The sequence below is a fragment of the Pseudophryne corroboree genome, chromosome 2 (genome assembly GCF_028390025.1).
Source record: "Pseudophryne corroboree isolate aPseCor3 chromosome 2, aPseCor3.hap2, whole genome shotgun sequence".
In the NCBI taxonomy this organism is placed as follows: Eukaryota; Metazoa; Chordata; class Amphibia; order Anura; family Myobatrachidae; genus Pseudophryne; species Pseudophryne corroboree.
The window spans coordinates 954,054,689-954,080,297 of record NC_086445.1 but is presented as its reverse complement, the minus strand read 5'-3'; the positions used below and the strand labels follow the sequence as shown (position 1 = coordinate 954,080,297).

At 42.1% G+C, this 25,609-nt stretch overlaps 1 pseudogene; it reads right to left on the bottom strand.

Moving 5' to 3' along the window:
* Nucleotides 1–24,975: 24,975 nt before the first annotated feature.
* On the bottom strand, nt 24,976–25,094 carry LOC135052360 (5S ribosomal RNA; annotated as a pseudogene).
* Nucleotides 25,095–25,609: the final 515 nt, after the last annotated feature.

The window sequence follows — 25,609 nt, the reverse complement described above, 5'->3', positions numbered from 1 at the left end:
TATATATATATATATATATATGAGGCAATTTGGAGGCCCTTACACAAACTGGCTTTATTTTACCTAAGTTGCCCCCCATTCCAGTGTGTACTCCAAAAGAGTGTTTAGTGCAGCCGCTCACCTTGTCAGCGATCGGCGTACGAGGTTACTTCCACAAAATGTGGAGAACATGATGTTCATCAAAATGAATTATAATCAATTCCTCCGTGGAGACATTCACCATCAATTGCCTCCAGAAAGTACACAGGGACATGAGATGGTGGATTCCAGTGGGGACGAATTAATACTCTGTGAGGAGGGGGATGTACACAGTGAAAGGGGTGAGGAATTGGACGATGAGGAGGAGGTGAACATCTTGCTTCTGTAGAGCCAGTTTGTGCAAGGAGAGATTGATTGCTTCTTTTTTGGTGGGGGCCCAAACCAACCAGTCATTTCAGCCACAGTCATGTGGCAGACCCTGTCGCTGAAATGATGGGTTTGTTAAAGTGTATATGTCCTGTTTATACAACATAAGGGTGGGTGGGTGGGAGGGCCCAAGAACAATTCCATCTTGCACCTCTTTTTTTTATTTATCTTTGCATCATGTGATGTTTGGGGCTAATTTTTTTAAGTGCCATCCTGTCTGACACTGTAGTGCCACTCCTAGATGGGCCAGGTGTTTGTGCCGCCCACTTGGGTCTCTTAGCTTAGTCATCCAGCGACCTCGGTGCAAATTTTAGGACTGAAAATAATATTGTGAGGTGAGAGGTGTTCAGAAAAGACTGGAAATGAGTGGAAATTATGGTTATTGAGGTTAATAATACTATGGGATCAAAATTATCCCCAAATTCAATGATTTAAGCTGTTTTTGAGGGTTTTTTTTTTTTTTTAAAAACCACCCAAATCCAAAACAGACCCGAATCGGACAAAAAATTTTCAGGGAGGTTTTGCCAAAATGCGTCTGAATCCAAAACACGGCCGCGGAACCGAATCCAAAAGCCGAAAAATTTCCGGTGCACATCTCTACTAGTAACCACAAGGGCAGTGGCATTATTTAGCAATGAAGAATTCTTGTCAGAAACACCTAATATAGGGACAGACAGGACAGCATGATACCCCTCTCTTCAGATAAAATATCTGAGAGATTATTGGATAGGAGGGAGGAAGCAGCCGCTTTAGCAGACCCAGAGACACGAGAGTGACATGGCATTGAGTTTTGCCTGACCAAGGAATGAGTCATACGCTGCAACCTGTGAGGCAAAAATTTTCCCGCCCAAAGCGGAGTAACTATAGGGACACCAGTGACTGTAATGTGGTCCCATAGGGGGCATAAAGCGTTCAACTAGAATACCCAGTAGGTTTGAGAACACAGGCCAGGAAGGCTTCTGATTGGTTACAGAAGCTGTGGACTAACTGGGAGATGTACGAGACATAGTACACAGATCAATACACAAAACTTCCCCGTCAGGTAAATCCGTTGCGCATGCTCTGCAAGATGAAGGAGCATCCCCAGATTTACTGCCCTACATGTTAGACATTATACACAAATGCAACAGAGAGCAGTTTAGTACGATGAAGCCAGACAGAGTACAATACTGTACCTGCTAATAAATCCGTTAGCATGTGACTGAGTACCCAGTAGAATACACGTAATAGGTAAATACTGTGATACACTATATATTGACCCAGATGCACCTAGTCCCCTAGGGTACAGTATACAGTGATAGACATATCTGGGATACACCACAGTGAAATCACATAGCAGATACAGGCAACAGTCACGTTTGCAATGCAGATAATTATTTTCATGACAATAAAATTGCATTGGATTATTATATGAACACATTTAAATATATATAACAATGCACGGTCTGAGACCGGATGTATATATTAGAATACTCGTATAATATATTTTGGCACAGGTACACTTGTTCTTAACTAACGCTGTCTTAATATTGACAGGCAGAATACTTAAGTGTTTGTAAAACAACGGTGCTGATATACAGGCGGGTTTACAAGGGAGGCCTTGCCCTTTAGTCCCGGAGACCAGTCACAGCTATTTTAGAAATTGGCGCCAGGCGTCTCAATCAGGGAGTGAGGGAGACTGTGAGGCAGCTCCAGGGTAGGAACACTCACTAGTAAAATGGCGCCCTGGGCCGGGGTATGGGCTACAGGTCAAGCGCCTTCTCCCCTATGCTGTACTTCACCACCTCGTACTATATAGTCTTAATAAAGTGAACATTAACATATTATAAAACTGTACTCCTCTGCCCTGGTGGATATAGTGGGGTCCCTGCTCTGTTACAGTGTCCACGCCAGCGTCGCAGTCTGTCTCCCTAGACTGCGACCGGAATGCGATTTAATGGCGTATCCCCCCTGGTGGACCCTCTTACCTCCTCCCTTCTGTAGCAGCCACGCAAACCAGGAGAGCGCCTGTGACCGTCTGCCTAGAACTGCTGCGTCTCCGCCGCAAGTACCCAGGAACAGAGCCAGCGGGAGTATGCGATGCCGCTGGGGAGGTGACGGAGCCGCATCACAGAATGTCACCCTGACATGTAAGTGCTGCGGCCCTTGAAGTCTTCTAAAAGCTTTTTCAGGGCTGCCCAGTGCAGCCCCCCTGTTAAATGACCTGCTTCTGCAGGCACAAACTCGAAACTGAGCTCCAGTGCCTGGGAGCGGGGTTATAGAGGAGGCCCCAATGCACCCTGGGACAGTCTGAAGCTTTAGCCTGTTGATGCCTGTGGATCAAGATCCATCTCTACACCCCAATGTTTTACCTGTGTAAACCAATGTACCCCACTGCAGAAACAAGGGCTAATTGGAAAGCCCCCCCAGAAAAAGGGCTTTTATAGCGACTTGCCAAAAAGCTGCTATTAAATTGTCCGCGAAAAATTACTGGTTCTCCATAGGTTTTAAGCAAATTTCTTTTCTCCAACTCTGAGCAGATGAAAGGTTGTGGAAAATAACTATTTTAAGGGAAAAATGTTGGTATTTGGTTTAGAACCCATGTAGTGACTAGTTGGGCATTCAGAAGTTTTTAATTATTTTCAATTGGTCAATAATGACATAATTTTTTTGGGGGGGGAATGCAAAATGATGGAAATTGGGGTACAAGGTATGAGACAGGTATAATGGGTTGCTATATGAGTGGGAAAAGTGTTATTAGGCTTGCAGGTGGGAGAAATAATTTTTTGTAAGTGGCTTAAAATGATCCAAATACTGTATACTGTGTCATTTTATACTGTCATTTTATAGGCTGTGTTTGAAAAATGACAGAAGCTGATTGATGGTACTTTCTCTCTCTCCAAACTTTGATACATTTTCCCCATAGGGCTGTAACCCACACTCCGGTTTTTCCCGGATGGCAAAAAGCCGGACAAACTTTGTCTGGCTTTTTGCCATCCGGGAGAAACCGGCAGTGTCTGTCACACAGGACGGCTTTGAGCCGTGTGTGATGCTGTGCGCATGCGCAGCATCAGACACGGCTTCAGAAAAAACCGTTGTGTGTGAAAGCTCCCCTTCACACACACGGTTTACTGGCTCCAAAGACGGCCCGGCGGCCGCCCGGCCGCCGGACCTTCCAGTGGTGAGACCCGGCTGCAACCCGGCAGCCGGGCCGGGGCCGTGCAGTGTGAAGGGACCCTAGCCCTCACACTGTTAACTACAATGCCGGCACGGGAAAAAGCTGTCCGGCTTTTTCCCGTCCGGCAAAAGCCGGGTAGTGTGTTTCAGCCCATAGAGTCATGTGGTTATATAATGGTATGAAAAAAAACTTTATTTGGTTGAAGGACTTTCCAGTTGCTACAGTTTGGAAAGTGTAGTCATTATTTGCACTATATACTGTATAAGGACAGCAAATGTCCCTAATTTCTACAAACTAATGTTTCCCTGACCAAGAGAAGAGTCTCTATTTTTCAATATTTAATGACTGTACCAGTACAATACAACTTTCCCTTATTCTGCATAATGAATACAATTTTCATTATGTATTCATGTTCCCTGGAAATAAAAAGTTAATATTTAAGTGGCGTTTTAATATGCAAAATGGTTCAACTGTATTATTATAAATGTAAGTAAACATGATTCATATGGAGATTTATCTAGGCAAGGCCATTTGTGATGTGACAATGTATATTGTACATTTTCTCAGCAGTATAGTCTAGAACAGAGGCGGAAATTGTCAGTGGTGGGCCCAGGAGCAAATATATGCTTTGGGTCCCACTCCTCCACCCCACCCCAAGTTCACAAAATGCCACATGGCTGTGGGTGACGGGTAGAGACAGAGGGTGACAAGGAAAAGCAGTGGGAGATAGGGATAAGGTGACAGGGAAAGGCAAAGGGTGAACGGGAGAAGCTGTTGGTGACGGGCAGAGGGTGACAGGGTAAGGGCAACAAGGAGAGACAGAGGGTGATGGAGAGTGGGAGAAAGTGAAAGGCAATGGGTGATGGGGAGAGAGTGACAGGGAAAGGCACTGGGTGACAGGCAGAGTGAAGAGTAGAGGAAAAGGGTGACGGGGAGAGGCAGAGGGTATGTGAGTTCGCTATTGGAGGGAGTAAAGGGGGTAAATTGGGTTGAAAGAGTTCACTGAGACATGATGGAAAAGTATCAGTGGGTGATTGCTGAGTTGACAACGTCTACCAAAAATATGTGAATTTGGACCATTTCTGAAGTTTTAAATACAGAAACTTAATTCTCAAAATCAAAAGGAAATTAAATTGGACTGTGGGCAGAATTTAGACTATAGGTTACTCTCTTGATATGTTTTTCCATTGTGTTTTATAATACAGCATTCCTTACTTCAAGACAAAACACCACCACAATCCCCAAACGAATCTGGAACATGGGCAGAGTTTTCACACCATAACACCACCTACAGAATCCAGCAGACTTTCCTCTAATGAGCAGTTGTATAACACACTAAGCTACATACAATAACATTCAATAAAGTTCTCCCATAAATACAAATCAAGAATTCGGTCACACACAGCGACATTTCCCAGAACAAAAAAAAAATATTCAAACATAAAATATTGCACAGTATCTGTACAGTACATAGGATAAATGGTTTCATTTACCAATAACTCTCACACAACCTCAGCTTGGTAAGCAGGCAGCATGCATCTTTCAGGATGTTAAATAAAAGTACGGTACAGTGAGTTACTTGCCGAAGTGATGAACAGAAATCTGGATTATATCTCCGTGCTGTGACTTGTGACATTAGGCAGTGCAGCAGGGAAGATTCCTGGTGGGCCGATGTACACGCGTGGTCAGTTTTGCCTGTTGACATGTGAGGGGTGGTGCTGCCGCTACGGTAACACGGTATACCTTTGAGCTGCCCATGTAAGGCCACTTCTAGAAAAAGTTTTAGGGCCACTTTCAGTTACCAAACCACCACTGCCTGACTTTGAAAGATGCTAGCATTGCATACATATTAATAAATTAATCTATAGATGTTATAGCCAAGATTTAGAATACCTCTTGATGTCCCTGGGCCCTTCAAACAGCAGTGGAAAGTTGAAACAAATTGTAATACCAAAAGCTATAGTATACATTTACTTATTTTGTATCCTGTGGGAGCCAATTTGTTTTATTGTTTTCTGTGGGGGCCAATGTGTGTGTTTTTTACTGTGGGGCCAATGTTTTTTATTTTTTTATTTTGTAATGTTTTTTCATCTGTGCATGTGCCTGAATTGTACAGCGGATGCAACTCAGGCGCAAGCACTTACCAGAGAGGTAAGTAATTAAGCATTGGTGCAGGGTGTGTGGTGTGGGCCTCCTGGACCCAGGGTCCATGTGCACCACACCCACTGACTGCACTCATTATAGATACGCTTATGTAGATATCAGTATTAGTGAGATGTAACAGAGTCTGAGATCGCCAGAGGTACGGAATGCCGGCCGATCTCGGACATTTTCTTAAAGGGGCAAACACTTGCCTTGTAAGAAATTGGCCCTTTAAAAAAAAGTCAGAGATTGTCCGGCATCCCGCACCTCCGGCAATCTCGGACTCCATTACATCCCGCCGCATGTCTTACTCTATATGCAACTTTTGTCATTTGAAAACTTTCAATATATTCAGTATACATCATATAATTACTTCCACTGACATTTTTTTTTGTAAAAGGTGCCCATTATTGTATGTGTATAACACCATAGTGACCACATATACAGAGACAGCCAACAGTGATATCACTAAGTTCCTGTGAGTTCATAAATGGCAACCTTGGGAATCCGCTCAGCCCACATAATTGGCTGATTCCATTCTGTCTGGGCAAAAGGTACACCTTAAAATTTCTGAATCCTTTTGAAAGCTGTGGGGATGAGAACTGCCACCATATAAACGAACAAAAAAATATAGCATATTAAACACTGATATATTAATTGTTATCATACATAATATAGAACTGACAGCAAATGCAGAGAAAATTCCAAAGGAAATTTACAGTTGTCATTTCTCACCAAACATTGTTTAATCAAACTGCAGATAGTTAGAATTATAAATCTAAGTACAAATAGACATTCAATAAGATTTAACGTCTTGGCACCTAAAGACAGCTGGATCCTTAACATAATAGGATAGATGTATTAAGCCAGGAGAAGTGATAAAGCAGTGATAAGTGGAAGGTGATAATGCACCAGCCAATCATTACAGGTTTTAAAAATGACAGCTGTTTCCCTGGTGTATTATCACCTTCCTCCTATCATTTCTTTATTACTTTTCAGGCTTAATACATCTGCAACAAAAGAATAAGCAGATTGCGCCTGTAAGAATGTGTGCAAGAGATGAGGGAAAAAATTAGCTTTTATGCAAAAAAAAAAGGGTTTTTTACTTGGTTAAATGGTAGACATAAATTGTAGGTAATGACCCAATATGTATAAATCTTTGCTTCTGGCTATAGATTATGCATCACATATTCTCAATTGTATCTAGTTGCCATGGAGGAAGATGATAAAAGCTTAGTTTACACAAATAAAGAAGGAAAAAAAGAAAAAAGGAGGGGGGGGGGGGCGGGGGAATAAGGTATGCAAAATAAGTAGATTTAATAGTGTTCCAACTTCCCACACATTTTTATCCAATCAGCATTGTGCTTTTTTTTAATAACCTAACTACTACAAAATAATGTGTCCAATCTGTAATTCTCACTTAATGAAAACAATAATTTGTTACTCTCTATGTCACATTAGTAACTGCTGTATCGTACAAGCCACTTGACGCCAAGTGGAACCAGAGATGAACACAGTACACAGTCACATATACATAGCAGCTGGGTACAGGCTGCATAGGATAGCTGGCATTTTCATCTCTGCCAGGGTCAGGTAATCTGCATCGGAAGACTGGCCCTGGTACTCCCAGATAGCTGGGACAACATGCCTGCGTTTTCGGGAACGCTGCTTGGCACCACCCCATTCCCAAATGACCACAGGCTGTCAATCAGGATGCAGCTTAGGGGGCACTGAGTGCGATGATACAGGACCAGACCTGCACATGTGTAGTCCACCTACCATCGGAGTTGTATGCAATTCATTGGTTTGCTTACAACTATGAATCAAGCCCTTTGTATTTATTTTTTTATAGATTCATTAATATTAGCAGTAATTATATGCATAACACACAGTGTACTGTACATTCTATTTACTTGCATCTGTCTCCATCCCTCTTAGCATGTCATTTATCATGAAGTCCCCAATATATTTGCCTTCATTAATCATTTTCCCCTTCTTTTCCTTACATTGCATTTAATCCTGGAAAATGTTCTCTTAATATTGATTGACATTTACAATTTAAAAAAAAACTATTTTAACAGATATCCACTTTTATTTTGACTAAAGGCACCTACTGTACTGAAGTTTATAACTAGATATTGCGCAAACTACTCAGTAACAGGAAACGTAATTCCTAGTAGCATCTGTCAAAAAAAAAAAAAGGAGACACACTGGATGGTCATTTTTAAAGAATTTCACCCAATTATTAAAGAAACCAGATGTTTTATTGAGGAAGTTTGAACAGAGAGGTTGAGACAACATTATCATTTTACAAGCTCAAGAGAAAGTTAAGAACCTGAACAACTCTGACTTAATGATTTGAAAACCTGAAGAAAAAGTTTTCAGATTTCAAAGAAGCTTACATGTATTACAAAATGCATTTCTCAGTCCAGAGCAAGAAAACTGTGGAAACATATTACAGAGAATATATGAAATAGATCAGAAAATGCAACACTGGGAACTATGTAATTTAGAGATGTGTTTGAGAACTTTAAGGTCAAACGTTACACCACTGCTATAATCCTACGTATGTCAGGAGAAACCTGCATTCTCTTAAATCAATGCAAGCACATCCACAATGACTAAGATGGATCAGAGGGTGAGGAGCTGCTGGAATGTAGAGGTATCCAGCTTCTTAGGAACTAAGGGGTCTATTTACAAAGCCTTGGATGGAGAAAAGGTCGACGGAGATAAACTACCAACCAACCAGCTCCTAACTGTCATTTTTAAAGCCCAACCTGTGACATGGCAGTTAGGAGCAGATTGGCTGGTGCTTTATCTCTGTTGACTTTATATCCACCCAAGGCTTAATAAATAGATCCCTAAATACTGTACAAAGAAATTTTAGGCTTCTAGTGCTTACTCCACTCAGGATGAAATGTATAGGCATGATTTGGGATTTACTGTAGGTGTTTATCTGTAATTAAAAAGAACATGCAGGGCTTAGAAATACTGTAGAATACGCTGAAGTGCAAAAGTCATCGGATAGGTGCCTAGTCTTATGTAGGACCCCCTCTTGCCCAGCGATTTGCTGAAACTTGATGTTGCATTGATTCCACTACTGGACAGAAGAAAATGTTGACCCATGACATCAGGATAGCTTCCCACAGCTCCCTGATATTTGTAGGTGCAGGATCTTGGATGCAAATGGACCTCTCTAACATGTCTCATAAATGCTCGATTTGGGTTCATGTCAGATGAACGTGATGGCCACACAATTCGTTGAAATTCTCCAGAATGTTCCTCGAACCAATGCTGTTCAACTTGGGAACGGTGACATGATGCATTATCTTGCTGGAATATTCCATCATGTGGGGAAGTGATTACTGGTCAATGGGCCTAATTCAGACCTGATCACTCCTTTGCGAATTTGTAGAGGTTTGCGATCAGATAGCCGCCGCCCAGACAGAGTGAATACCCGCTCCGTGCAAGTCTGCGTACACTGTGCGAAAAGCTTTGCAAGCGCTAGTCAGCTGCAAATCAGTTCGCAACTCACTCACCATCTAATGTTTTTTCCAGTCTTTTTTCTTCTGATGAAACAGCCCCATTCGTAAGGCTGAGAAACGCGTCGAGTTTGGCCCTGGATGTGATGCCTGCAGAGGTTAATCAACCACGATAGACTACTCCAAGCTCCCAGCTTTCCACTGTGATCCTGACAGACACCGTCACCTGGTGTCAGCGACTGAGACCCAGGGCGATAGACCAGATCACCAACAGCCTCATTAGGAAGCTACATATTCCAGACACTCCACAGAGCCTCCAGCTCACTATTATTTGTTGACGGGAGGGGAGTGAGATCTGAACACCGCAGCTGGCGCGGTGTAAAAATAAGACGAAACACGAGACCACCGGCGGTGCATGGCAAGACGTGGGTTACCAACTGACAACACGCTACCGCTACCGTCCGTATAGCCAAAGGATTTATGTCATCTCATTCATCTCAATATTTATTGCATACGAAAATCAGTGATGTGCACCGGACATTTTTCGGGTTTTGTGTTTTGGTTTTGGATTCGGTTCCGCGGCCGTGTTTTGGATTCGGACGCGTTTTGGCAAAACCTCACCGAAAATTTTTCGTCGGATTCGGGTGTGTTTTGGATTCGGGTGTTTTTTTTACATAAAACCCTAAAAAAATGCTTAAATCATAGAATTTGGGGGTCATTTTGATCCCATAGTATTATTAACCTCAATAACCATAATTTCCACTCATTTCCAGTCTATTTTGAACACCTCACAATATTATTTTTAGTCCTAAAATTTGCACCGAGGTCGCTGGATGGCTAAGCTAAGCGACACCAGTGGCCGACACAAACACCTGGCCCATCTAGGAGTGGCACTACAGTGTCAGGCAGGATGGCACTTCAAAAAAATAGTCCCCAAACAGCACATGATGCAAAGAAAAAAAGAGGCGCACCAAGGTCGCTGTGTGACTAAGCTAAGCGACACAAGTGGCCGACACAAACACCTGGCCCATCTAGGAGTGGCACTGCAGTGTCAGGCAGGATGGCACTTCAAAAAAATTGTCCCCAAACAGCACATGATGCAAAGAAAAAAAGAGGCGCACCAAGGTCGCTGTGTGACTAAGCTAAGCGACACAAGTGGCCGACACAAACACCTGGCCCATCTAGGAGTGGCACTGCAGTGTCAGGCAGGATGGCACTTCAAAAAAATTGTACCCAAACAGCACATGATGCAAAGAAAAATGAAAGAAAAAAGAGGTGCAAGATGGAATTGTCCTTGGGCCCTCCCACCCACCCTTATGTTGTATAAACAGGACATGCACACTTTAACGAACCCATCATTTTAGCGACAGGGTCTGCCACACGACTGTGACTGAAATGACTGGTTGGTTTGGGCCCCCACCAAAAAAAGAAGCAATCAATCTCTCCTTGCACAAACTGGCTCTACAGAGGCAAGATGTCCACCTCATCATCATCCTCCGATTCCTCACCCCTTTCACTGTGTACATCCGCCTCCTCACAGATTATTAATTCGTCCCCACTGGAATCCATCATCTCAGGTACCTGTGTACTTTGTGGAGGCAATTGCTGCTGGTGAATGTCTCCACGGAGGAATTGATTATAATTCATTTTGATGAACATCATCTTCTTCACATTTTCTGGAAGTAACCTCGTACGCCAATTGCTGACATGGTGAGCGGCTGCACTAAACACTCTTTCGGAGTACACACTGGAGGGAGGGTAACTTAGGTAGAATAAAGCCAGTTTGTGCAAGGGCCTCCAAATTGCCTCTTTTTCCTGCCAGTATACGTACGGACTGTCTGACGTGCCTACTTGGATGCAGTCACTCATATAATCCTCCACCATTCTTTCAATGGTGAGAGAATCATATGAAGTGACAGTAGACGACATGTCAGTAATTGTTGGCAGGTCCTTCAGTCCGGACCAGATGTCAGCACTCGCTCCAGACTGCACTGCATCACCGCCAGCGGGTGGGCTCGGAATTGACTACATTGACAGGTTGTCAGCTGTGTGCCTCTTCTGGAAAGCGGTGATACAAAGCGTAGCCTTCCTAGGAACGAGTTGGCGTTTGCGAGATGCTGCTACTGGTGCCGCCGCTGCTGTTCTTGCTGCGGGAGGCAATACATCTACCCAGTGGGCTATCACAGTTATATAGTCCTGAGTCTGTCCTGCTCCACTTGTCCACATGTCCGTTATTAAGTGGACATTGGGTACAACTGCATTTTTTAGGACACTGGTGACTCTTTTTCTGAGGTCTGTGTACATTTTCGGTATCGCCTGCCTAGAGAAATGGAACCTAGATGGTGTTTGGTACCGGGGACACAGTACCTCAATCAAGTCTCTAGTTGCCTCTGAATTAATGGTGGATACCGGAACCACGTTTCTCACCGCCCAGGCTGCCAAGGCCTGAGTTATCTGCTTTGCAGCAGGATGACTGTTGTGATATTTCATCTTCCTCGCAAAGGACTGTTGGACAGTCAATTGCTTACTGGAAGTAGTACAAGTGGTCTTCCGACTTCCCCTCTGGGATGACGATCGACTCCCAGCAGCTACAACAGCAGCGCCAGCAGCAGTAGGCGTTACACTCAAGGATGCATCGGAGGAATCCCAGGCAGGAGAGGACTCGTCAGACTTGCCAGTGACATGGCCTGCAGGACTATTGGCTTTCCTGGGTAAGGAGGAAATTGACACTGAGGGAGTTGGTGGTGTGGTTTGCAGGAGCTTGGTTACAAGAGGAAGGGATTTAGTGGTCAGTGGACTGCTTCTGCTGTCACCCAAAGTTTTTGAACTTGTCACTGACTTATGATGAATGCGCTGCAGGTGACGTATAAGGGAGGATGTTCCGAGGTGGTTAACGTCCTTACCACTACTTATTACAGCTTGACAAAGGCAACACACGCTTGACACCTGTTGTCCGCATTTGTGTTGAAATAATTCCACACCGAAGAGCTGATTTTTTTTGTATTTTGACCAAGCATGTCAATGGCCATATTCGTCCCACGGACAACAGGTGTCTCCCCGGGTCAGGCATCGCAACCGACACAATTGGACTCTCCTTGGGGATTTGTGATTTAGAAGAACGCAAAGTTCTTTGCTGTGCTTTTGCTAGCTTAAGTCTTTTCATTTTTCTAGCTAGAGGATGAGTGCTTCCATCCTCCGTGTCGTAAATGGCATATTGGCAAGTTTACGCTTCTCATCAGATGCTTTCAATTTTGATTTTTGGGTCATTTTACTGAACTTTTGTTTTTTGGATTTTACATACTCTCTACTATGACATTGGGCATCGGCCTTGGCAGACGACGTTGATGGCATTTCCTCGTCTCGGCCATGACTAGTGGCAGCAGCTTCAGCACTAGGTGGAAGTGGATCTTGATCTTTCCCTATTTTAACCTCCACTTTTTTGTTCTCCATTTTTTAATGTGTGAAATTATATGCCAGTATCAATAGCAATGGCCTACTACTATATATACTGCGCACAACTGAAATGCACCACAGGTATGGATGGATAGTATACTTGACGACACAGAGGTAGGTAGAGCAGTGGCCTTCCGTACCGTACTGCTATATATACTGGTGGTCACTGTGTCAGCAAACTGCAAAACTAAAATGCACCACAGTTATAGAATGTAGATGGATAGTATACTTAATGACGACACAGAGGTAGGTACAGCAGTGGCCTTCCGTACCGTACTGCTATATATAGTATACTGGTGGTCACTGTGTCAACAAACTTCAAAACTAAAATGCACCACAGGTATAGAATGTAGATGGATAGTATACTTAATGACGACACAGAGGTAGGTACAGCAGTGGCCTTCCGTACCGTACTGCTATATATAGTATACTGGTGGTCACTGTGTCAGCAAACTGCAAAACTAAAATGCACCACAGGTATAGAATGTAGATGGATAGTATACTTAATGACGACACAGAGGTAGGTACAGCAGTGGCCTTCCGTACCGTACTGCTATATATACTGATGGTCACTGTGTCAGCAAACTGCACAACTGAAATGCACCACAGGTATAGAATCTAGATGGATAGTATACTTAATGACGACACAGAGGTAGGTACAGCAGTGGCCTACTGTACCGTAATGCTATATATTATATACTGGTGGTCACTGGTCACCAAAACTCTGCACTGTACTCCTCCTATATAATATTATACTCAGGGCCGGTGCAAGGTTTCTCGGCACCCTAGGCAAAACTTCTGCCTTCTGCCCCTTCCCCCTACCCACCCTTCAGATGAAAGGCATGCCCCTCCCCCCTACTCTGTTAAATGTCTGCTGTTCTATCCCCCCCAAAATCTGTGTTCATGCTGCTGCTCATCCCCCCAGACTGTGTGCATGCCTGCTCCTTATCCCCCCCCCCCCCTAACCACACCGCTGCTCTCGCCCTCTTTCCTTATCAATGCAGAGAATGCACTGTGCAGCCACCTCACCTGCAGGCTGCAGTGCAGAGTTGGAACTGAGTAGTCTGTGAAAGAGCCTGGAATGAAGAGCAGTGCTGCATGTCACCCCCAGCCAAGACTCCGGGAGCTGTCAAAGTTACTGCCTGTGCCGGGTGGAGGTGGAGCTGGAGGCTGCAATATGGGAGCTTAGCAGTCACGGCTACTGTAAGATACGCATTCTGGGGGATTGCAGTGGCTGTGAAAGGTAGGACTATGCTACCTTTTTAGGCAGCTGTAGCAGGCCACCCCCTCAGGTCCCGGCGCCCCTAGGCAGCTGCCTAAAGCTGCCTAGTAGAAGCTCCGGCCCTGATTATACTGGTGGTCCCCAGTCCCCACAATAAAGCAGCACACTGAGCACAGATATGGAGTGTTTTTCAGGCAGACAACGTATACTGGTGGTCACTGTCAGCAAAACTCTGCACTGTACTCCTCCTATATAATACTGCTGGTCCCCAGTCCCCACAATAAAGCAGTGTGAGCACAGATATATGCAGCACACTGAGCACAGATATGGAGCGTTTTTTTCAGGCAGAGAACGGATAACTGGTGGTCACTGATCAGCAAAACTCTGCACTGTACTCCTCCTATATTATACAGCTGCTCCCCAGCCCTCCCCACAATTAAGCAATAATGCACAATCAAGTTCAACAATAACGGAGAGGACGCCAGCCACGTCCTCTCCCTAACATTTCCAATGCACGAGTGAAAATGGCGGCGACGCGCGGCTGCTTATATAGAATCCGAATCTCGCGAGAATCCGACAGCGGGATGATGACGTTCGGGCGCGCTCGGGTTAACCGAGCCATACGGGAGAATCCGAGTATGGCTCGGACCCGTGTAAAAAGGGTGAAGTTCGGGGGGGTTCGGTTTCCGAGAAACCGAACCCGCTCATCACTAACGAAAATGCATATGGAATAGAATTAACAACTTTAGCACCGCACTGGATCTCGATATAAAGCTTATCTGAGACACAATATGCAAAGAGGTACCAGCGCTATGAGTTGTGTCACCAATTGTTCAATAAATCAATTACCACTGGATCAGTTAGAAATTTTAATAAACATAATTATCACATAAATTAAAAACGTGAAGATGAGGTATTTAAGAGTTAACCATACAATTAAAATATAAAATGCAATGTGATAAAATCAAAAATAGGAATTGGCTCTGAGGTGATATTGATTCAAATTGCTGGAAAGGACCCAACCATTATTTTAGTGATCCCGGACTTAATAAAGTGCAGATTTCCTCCTCCTTAGAATTATTTGTGCAGTCAGCTGGTAATACCCTTAATAGTACCTCTCACACAGTTCCATATAAAGATGGTGATGATTGCTCGTCTGTGCAGATATTCAAGGGGTTTCCATAATCTTGCTGGTTGTGCTGAAAGGAGTGGTTGGCAGGTAGAGTCCTTGGAAATCCAAGTGTGCAAAGCTGAGCGACCTGGCTCAGGGAAACGCGTTAAGGCACTGCTGTGGAATCCCAACCTTTGTCCAGTTTGATCCAGATAAGGACTCTTTTGCACATCTTTATATGGAACTGTGTGTAAGGTACTATTAAGGGTATTACCAGCTGACTGCACAAATAATTCTAAGGAGGAGGAAATCTGCACTTTATTAAGTCCGGGATCACTAAAATAATGGTTGGGTCCTTTCCAGCAATTTGAATCAATATCACCTCAGAGCCAATTCCTATTTTTTATTTTATCACATTGCATTTTATATTTTAATTGTATGGTTAACTCTTAAATACCTCATCTTCACGTTTTTAATTTATGTGATAATTATGTTTATTAAACTTTCTAACTGATCCAGTGGTAATTGATTTATTGAACAATTGGCGACACAACTCATAGCGCTGGTACCTCTTTGCATATTGTTTATCTTTTAGCGGGGTCTGACAAACCCCTCCCAGCCGCTGTGGTATTTCTAGTGGGTAAAATATATATTTCTTTTGTTTATCTGAGACACAACACTGGGAGCGGAGATTAGAATTAAAATTTATGTGGAGACAATTATACCCCTTATCGTCATCGAATTTAGAAATTTGTTTTTAGATGCCTCTTTTGAATACATTACCATCAATGTGATACTTTCTACAACCAACTACATTAACTGCTTTTATTATTTTTGGGACGATTTCAAAATAACTGACATTGTAACAAGTTAACAGGATCAAATTGCAACTGTTTCAAAGTGGAAAGAAACCTAGTCAACTGATAAGAGGGCTCTCCAAATCAGTGGTCGAATTAGATCTACAATACTATATTCTGCAGCCGTCAACTGAGAGTTTATCTATTTAATGTCATTTTTATGTGTATTTGTTTTAATTTATGTGGATGCAATACTGTATATGTATGATGTGTTTTTTTATATTTAAAATACTTTTTAATGAAAATATCTCCACAGACAGCGCTTTTCTTCCTCCAACTTGTAAATTGTTTCCAGTCTGTGCATAGCCCAGGACCTACTCCTACAGTGCAATAGAAACAGGCTGCTGGGAGCCAGAGCTGATGTCACACACCATCCCTGAAAACGCTTGGGAGCGCCTGCATATTTACCGACACTCCCAGAAAATGTGCAGTTACCACGCCTATCAATAAAAAAAGACACAAGGCTTTGTAACAGTTTGGCCTCGGGCGTGTGCACTACAATCTGTATGCATGTGCTGTCGATCGACATTCGCCGCCTTGCGAATTTGCACAACAGCTATCAGGTCTGAATTATCCCCAATAACATGTTCAGGGAAACTTCCGGACCCAACCCATGCCACATGTACACACCCCACACCATTATGGAACCACCACCAGCTTGCATGGTGCCTTGTTGACAACTGGGGTCCATGGTCTCATGGGGTCTGTTCCACACTTGTACCCTACCATCATCCCAAAACTAGAACCATGACTCATTGGACCACTCCACATGCTGACAGTCCTCCAAGGTCCAATTATCAACATTTCGAGCTCAGGTGAGGCACTGTGTCTGGTGTCATAGTAGCTTAAGAACGCTGCACTAACCTGCTGGACATGAGTCTGGTACCTCCTGCATTGAATGTGGATGTGATTTGAGCCAGTGCCGCTAATTATTATCCTTTATCTATATGGCATCACATGGGATCTGCAGCGCCCAATTACAGAGTACATAAACAAATAAGCAAAACAAGAAAACAGTGACTTACAATTCAACACGATATAGGACAAGTGCAGGGTATATAAACATAACTGTGTCAGCAGAGGACACTAAAATAAGTATCAGGGTGGCAAGTCTGTTTCCACTGACAATTCTGGCCAGACACCATTGGTCACGATCATTAAGCACCCACTGTCGGTCACTGTACTCACTGTCAGGGTTGTAATTCCTTCCACGGGGTATTCTCAGTACACGTGACTTAAGGAATGTTGAATATCTGCACAATTTTGGAAATGTAATGTTCCATCCGTAGTGCACCCACTTTCATGTCCTGTTCAAACACCAATAATTCACATTGCCTTCACAACATGTCAGATTACAATTGATGCAGGTCTGGGCATATCCAAGACGTCACAGTACGGTGGCGCCACCAACCATTACCTTTACATACTGCTATCCCATGACTTTGGCACTTCAGTGAAACCTATTAAACATACCCACCTCAGTAAAGGGCCGTATTCACGACCCGATATGGGGAGAGATGTGTGCTGAGCGAACCGCTCAGCACACATCTCCCCCCCCCCCCCCCCGCTCAGCACAGCGCGATGTGTGCTGAGCGTGTGGGGGGAGACGAGGGGGGTGCTCATTTCACCCAGCGGGTGAAATGAGCGACCTTCTAGATTGGCCGGCATGCAGGCTCAATCTAGCACAGCGATTGCTGTAGGGGTACACACGGAGAGATCACTGCTTAAAATCTAAGCAATCTAGTCAGATTGCTTAGATTTTAAGCAGCGATCACTCCGTGAGTACCCCCCTTAAGAGTTTATGAATGCATACTTGTTAATAAGCCTGTTTTAAGCTGTACTGTATATCTTACACCAAGAATAAGGTTGGTGCAAGTGCGCATCATTGATGATGTTAGCTAAGAAACCATGTGTATCTGGACAGCATAGCTGCTGTCCACATGTAGAAAGGTATGCAAGCATACAAAGGAAAATATGGCTTTAGCTCAAGCACATAAAGCACTTCCTCTGAGGATATCACAACTTGGAAGTGAAGAAACCGATCAGGTGTTTTTATTAACCCCTGATAGAGGGAGACTGACAGTGGCCATAGTACAGCATTCAGCAAACCATCAAGCTGTACTTACCTTGTACATTTATTACTCTTTACTCTCTTATACCACCATATGCAATCCGACAGACTGAGCAGGTACTAATAGTAAAGTATTTTTAATGCAATACCTGTAGCACTTATAAACAATAATAGAAGATGGTTAATAAAGTATATCGCAGAAACATGGCCTTTGCAGTGTCCAAGGGTTTGGCACTCTTACAGGCAATGTAGTACAAAGGATTAGGTATAAACGAGTTGTTACTGAAAGTCAAAGGTCTGCTACACTTGTAGGCAATACAGTAATAGTACAAAATTCCATGCTTGCAATTACTTGCTGCATAAAACCACCGAGTGATCATCTTCCCCAGTACAATTTACAGTCACACAATGCAATATGATATATTTTTAGCGGGTTCAGTGATTACTACACAGAAGTGTGCTCTTTCTTTCCATTTGTCATTTAACTGTCAAGGGTGGTCATTCCGAGTTGTTCGCTCGCTAGCTGCTTTTAGCAACATTGCACACGCTAGGCCGCCGCCCTCTGGGAGTGTATCTTAGCTTAGCAGAATAGTGAACGAAAGGTTAGCAGAATTGCTACTAAATAATTCCTTGCAGTTTCTGAGTAGCTCCAGACCTACTCCTACATTGCGATCACCTCAGTCCGTTTAGTTCCTGCTTTGACGTCACAAACATGCCCTGCGTTCGGCCAGCCACTCCCCCATTTCTCCAGACACTCCTGCGTTTATTCCTGACACGCCTGCGTTTTTTAGCACACTCCCGGAAAACGCTCAGTTACCACCCAGAAACGCCCCTTTCCTGTCAATCACTCACCGATCAGCAGTGCAACTGAAAAGCGCCGCATGAACAACAGCAAAACTGCTAAGTTTTTACTTAAATAACTAAGCGCATGCACGCTGCATACCATGCGCATGTGCATTTAGCAGCAAATCGCAGCATAGCGAAAATCGGCAACGAGCGAACAACTTGGAATGACCACCAAGGTCTGATTGGTTCTGGCCAGACCTGAGACTGCAAACACTGGTTTACCTATCACCCCAGCAACATTAGCACTTTATCATATTGCATTGTGTGACTGTAAATACAGGAACGGCATTATGAAAGGTACAAAGTAGCAGTCAGGAAATCTAAAAGCTAGGTTGGTATAAGGAATATAAAAAGGTCAGTGTGCAATGTGATCAGGAACAGGATAGAGTGAACAATCACCTAGCAAGGTTTGCTAGGTCTGGATTTCCTTAATAACTCATGGGGCCGGAATCGAGTTTACAAGTGAGTGCTGGTGCAGCCATGCATATGCAGTGCACTCACAGACACAAGAGCATGTAACGCAGTCATCTTCTTAGCCAGCAGGCAAGATTATTGCATATCTAAAACCCAAATTTAAGGGGCACAAATATCAAATTAACAGTACAATGACATTGAACAGACAAATCTAACTGGCACTTGGCCACTTATAATGGAGCCATCTTGGCAACAAAATATGGAACATGTCCTTAGAACATATGGCACAACTTGGTGACCCCCCAAACAGACCATGCACCCATTTTGCCATATGCTACATTCCAACTACTGTATATTATTTTATAATAATGGTGCCCACAGTCTGGGGGATTGATGCACAGTGCAACAATGGCCGGTTCACACTGTTTGTCAAAAATAAAAGTGTTCAACTGTAAATGTATTCCGGATAGAAACCACAAGTCAATCATAAAGTATGGAGCAGACTTGTAAGTACAGAGCAGAACTTTGAGAACAATTTTTCTTTTCTAAATTCGGTGTCTGTCAACCTTTGAACAATATTTCTGTGATAGTGTGAAAGGACATATATTTAAACACCAGTTTAGAGATAACTGATATCTAGCTAGTAAGCTTTATGAGAGTGCTCACTGACCTTTAGGAGAAATTAATGATTTTGTCTAGGATTTAGATGGATGCTGCACTTGTCTCAATCAATATATTCAGAGAAGTTGTATGTCATTGTAAAGGATTTTTTTCTTTAGCTTGCAATGAAACTATATGGCATTAATGTAAAACTACTTTGAACGTGTTCTGTAAAATTGCATATAATTGTATTTCAGAATTTAATTAGAATTTCTATTATATTTAATGGTTTGCCATAATCTTTAGCTTTGCATTTTGGTAGGCCTGTTTGTAAATAAACCTATAAAAGTGCTACTGGTATAAATAAATCTATTTGGATTGGGACTAAGGACCTACACCACTGTTTCCCAACCACGGTCCTCAAGGCACACTAACAGTCCTGGTTTTAGTGATATCCAGGCTTGAACACAGGTGACTTAATTAGTACCTCAGTTATTTTGATTTAACCATCTGTGCTGAAGCCTGGATATCACTAAAACCTGCACTGTTGGTGTGCCTTGAGGACCGTGGTTGGGAATGCCTGACCTACACACTGGGCGATTTGAACGATGAACGATTTGTCAGTAGCAATTTTATTGCATACACACTGAACGATTTGACATTGCAAACATTGATATCGTCCAAATTGGCTTGCTTTGATAAACAATGATAGACCAACGATGAATGACTGTGAGGACGCGTATCGTTCATCATCCGTGCCTCCACACTGAATGATATATCGTTAATTTTTGAACGATATCTTTCACACCTTTTCAAAATGTCATCCAGTGTTTATGGCCCTTAAAGTCTTTCCACTATAGCATGCTAATAATGATGGTACAGATAAAATATTAAGTATAATTAAATCTATACAGAGGTTTCTAATCAAATATGTTGTACTGTTAGACAACAGAGCCCTTAAACAAAGTTGCTAATAATGTAAAAAAAAAAATAAAAAAAAAAAAATAAAAAAAAAAAATATATATATATATATATATATATATATATATATATATATATATACACAGATTGAGTATCCCTTATCCAAAATGCTTGGGACCAGAGGTATTTTGGATATCGTATTTTTCCGTATATTGGAATAATTGCATACCATAATGAGATATCATGGTGATGGGACCTAACTCTAAGCACAGGATGCATTTATGTTACATATACACCTTATACACACAGCCTGAAGGTCATTTTAGCCAATATTTTTAATAACTTTGTGCATTAAACAGAGTGTGTGTACATTCACACAATTCATTTATGTTTCAGATACACCTTATACACGCAGCCTGGAGGTCATTTAATACAATACTTTTAATAGCTTTGTGTATTAAACAAAGTTTGTGTACATTGAGCCATCAGAAAACAAAGGTTTCACTATCTCAGTCTCACTCAAAAAATTCCGTATTTCGGAATATTTGGATATGGGATACTCAACCTATAAATATATATATATATATATATATATATATTTATTTCTACAAGTACCTTAATAGAACTTGATATACAGTATACAGCAGTTCACATTGTATTGACTGTTCTATGCTACCAGGCACTTCATGCTTACTAATGGTATTACAGGGCAGAAAGTTTACTATCTAAGAAAATATCTCCCTCCATTCTCTCAACTTTATCACTTTTAGGAAGGTATTTAACAAAGTTTGGAGAGTGATAAAGTGGACAGATGTGAAGTACTAACCAATCAGCTTCTAACTGCCACGTTACAGACTGTGTTGAAAAATTACAGTTAGGAGCTGATAGATTAATGCTTTATCTCTCTTTATGATCTGATAAATACCTATGTAAGACTTCACTGAGGAAGGCATAATTTTGGCTAGAACTCACAATATGTCGAATTTGTAACTGTACAAGTGACATTTTTCCAAGTTAACCAAGTGACATTACTTCCAGTAGTTCAGTTGGGATGACTTTTAACATGGTGTTTACCGGGACTTCCGGTTCCGGCATGGGAGAGTGAGCAGCGTCTCCTGCTAGCTTTGCTTCCAGCCCCAGCTCTCACGGCTCTTACACCGTCTGTCGCAAGAAAGCACCGCTCCCGGTCTCTGCGCAGAACAGAGACAGCGATGGAGAAATACCTGGCTGCGTCTCCCGCGATAAAAAGTGCCTCACCTCCCCAGCTGCAGCCCCAAGAGAAGCGCAGGGGGGAACACAACATGGCGCACAGAGCTGATAACACCCCAGGAATGCCAGCGCCCAAGAAGCAGATTTCAGACCCATCTTCAGAATTGGTCAGGGAGTCTGACCGTAAAGGTGCTGTTTCTTTATCATATGAAGAGATGGTCTTAGCAATACAGACCACGATGGCGCCAATGCTTAAGCAGGCTGTGACAGACATTACTAGTCAAATCCAACAGTTGACTACCAGGGTGACAGACACAGAAAGGCACTTAAGCGACACCATGGATAATGTCACTCACCTACAGAATTCAGTAAAAGCCCTAGTCATAGATAACAAATGGCTGACTGAAAGGTTGGAAAATGTTGAGAAGAGATCTCGACGTAACAATTTAAGAGTCACTGGACTTCCTGAATCAATGAAAGGGGCTCAATTAGACAAATTTGTTCATGTTACCCTCCCTCATTTACTACATCTTGAGAGTGATTGTCATTGAGAGGGTTCACCGCATAGGAGAAGCTTCCCGACATTCCTCTAATAAACCAAGGGTGGTCATTTTTAAAACGCTAAATTACCTGCATAAACAAGCTATATGGAAGGTCTCTCGTAAATGTAATCCTATACATTGGGATGGTCATGTTATACGTATTTTTCAAGATTACTCTGTAGAACTTTCCAAGTTATGTTGATCCTTTTCATCAATCTGCTCAGAACTCATTATTAATAAACAAACATTTTTTATGATGTACCCAGCCCGTTTTAGGATTTTTTCAAAGGACAGCTTTACTGATTTTACTAACGCATCTGACGCAGAAGCATTTCTTAAGGAAGCGGCTAACGAAGATAATACTCCCTCTGAGATGGAAGATCGGGATGAGTGAGATAGTTCTGGTCTATATAATGTTGTTTCATATGTTCAAGTTGTTCTTGGAACAAACAAAAAAGTGCTTTTGATAATTCCTTGATATTACCCTTGCTATGATCTCACTTTATGTTTACCATAGGTTGCGGCGACAACTTTATGTTACTTTTGTTAATTATTATTTGCTCATTTGAGCTTATTGAGGGTTGGAGTGTGGAGATGGAGCTAGGCCGCTTCTGTTTGTACTACATGATATACTTTTTACAATGTCTACTGCTTGTAGCCTTGGTGGCACACGCAGTATACATTTACTGGAAGTCTATTTAGTCTAGTCCTCTTCTCTGCTCGATTAAGGTGTTTTTCTATTGTTTCATAGTATTGTTTAGTATGTATTATTCCCTTCTTTATGTTTATTTTTCCCTTCCTCTCCCTTTCCGGTCCATAATACAGCAATGGTCATTCTTCACTGTGGGATTGCCTTTAGATGTCTCTTAAATTAGCCTCTCTTAATAGCAGTGGCATTTATACTCCGGCTAAATGGCGGAGACTGCTAATGTATCTAAATAAATTGTCTATTGACTTGATATGTTAACAAGAGATTTACTGGCTCCTGAAGCAAAGAACTTACAATTGTTGAATTGGACTTTATTAGGTTCAGCTTCTTATAGTATAAAGTCTTGTGGTGTTGCAATATTGGCAAAAATTTTTTTTTTAATTTACACCCATCTACTATTGATGCTGACCCAGATGTGAGGTTCTTGATTGTTTCCATAGAATTTGAATGATCTACCTATCATAGCTGTACTGTCTATGCCCCTACCCAATATTCTAAATCCTTTTTTACCAAATTATTGAGGAAATTGCATTCATATGATCCTGCTCGATTAATTATGTGTGGAGACTTAAATTTGGTCTCTTCCTCTTTTTTAGATCGAACCCCCATATCAAAAAATCCCAGACCTTTACCTAAAATTGGGGTCCCGTTCCTTACCAAAGACCTTAACTTAGTTGGAGAGCGATACATCCTACAAAAAAGAGTTTACATGTATTTATTTGACTTATACTTCATGGTCTAGGATCGATTATATGGAAATTTTCCACCTATCTCACTAAATCTAGAAGCTTCCAGGATAAACTGATTGATATGTGGAAACGGTATCACTCTAATAATGGAGATGGTAAAACTGCTGATCAGTCTGTCTACTGGCAAGCTGCTAAGGCAGTTCTGCGTGGTGAATTGATGGATTATCAATCCCAAATTAATAAATTGAAAAACTCCTCCTACTTAGATTTACAACGGAAACTTTATGACACTTATCTGACATTTCAACATTTTCCTTACCCTGAGACAAAATCACAATTTTTATTAGCTAAAACTACTTTTAATAAACTACTCTAATTTTGTGGCGATAAATACCTTTTTAATGTAAATTCGAAATTTTATAAATTTGGAAACAAAACTGTCCGGCTGCTTATCAACCTTCTTCAAGGTTCTAGGCATAAAACTGTTGTACATCCACTGTTGAAACCCGCTGGTTCTCTGACTACTTCTGACTCTCCGATTGCTGAGGTTATGAAGTGTTTTTATAAAGAACTATACTCCCCCCCCCACCCCCGATTGAACCTATACATTTAAATTCTAAGCAAGGGCCTACAGACCCCCTACTTACTGACCCTTCTGATTCCTCTTTCTGAGATTCGTTATTATTCCCTCAGGTTCCTCAATCTAGGTTGCAAAGGGGAAGGAGAAAAGAAGACTCTTTTGTGGGCGCACTCTTATTAATCTTGAAATCTCAAATAAAGCAATGAGTATTATAAAAATATAATTTTATTAACAATATCAGTAAAATAATTAATTAGTAGTTGGATATACAAATAAAGAAAAAAAGGGAAAGAAAGCAAAAAGAAGACAAAAAGAAACTGGAACGAATTATATAGGCGTAAATGCTTGATGAACGTTCCAGTGCTGTCCGGGTTTCAGACACAGATTTGCCACAGCTAACTGCCTGATAATATAATCCTGAACTGAAACAAGTTGATAGGCAGCTCCTCAATGATGATAATGGTTATATTACTAGCCACTTGTATTAAAGAAAGAGAATAGAAAAGATTGAATAGATGAGATGAATCTGCTGTCAGTGTTAGACGCTGAGCATGGTCGTCCCAATCTTCTACTGAACTGAGTATTCCTCAATAGTCTCCCACTTGAGTACTAACTCAGCCCAACACTGCTTAGCTTCCAAGAGTGGAAGGATTCGGGCGTTGCCAGTGTGGTATGAAAGTAGAAAGTATATCCAATGTTGGTGGGCTCTGGAATCACTGATGAGAGTTCACGAAAATTGTAGTAAGAATAGGATAGCAGGTTAGCAGGCTTATTTGCACCAATCACTCCCGCAGAGGTGGCTGTTACTATCAAGTGTCTAAAGCCAGCTAAATCTCCAGGCTCAGATGGCTTCCCTGCCGAATTTTACCAATTATTAAGTACTTATGTATCTGAACCCCTTGCGGACTGCTTTAGCCATATTATAAGTCATGGGACTCTCCCTCTTCACTTTTCAGATGCTATAATTAAGATATTACCAAAGGAAGGTCGCAATCTCAACCTTCCAGGCTCATATAGACCTATTTCTCTTTTGAATAGTGACTATAAATTATTTACGAAAATTTTGTCTGAAAGGTTGAAACCTGTATTACCGATTTTGATTCATACGGATCAAACTGGATTTACTACAGGACGGCATTCTGTGGTGAATGTATGGAGAGTTCTAGCAGCAATTTATCATATAAATTCTCCACAGGCCC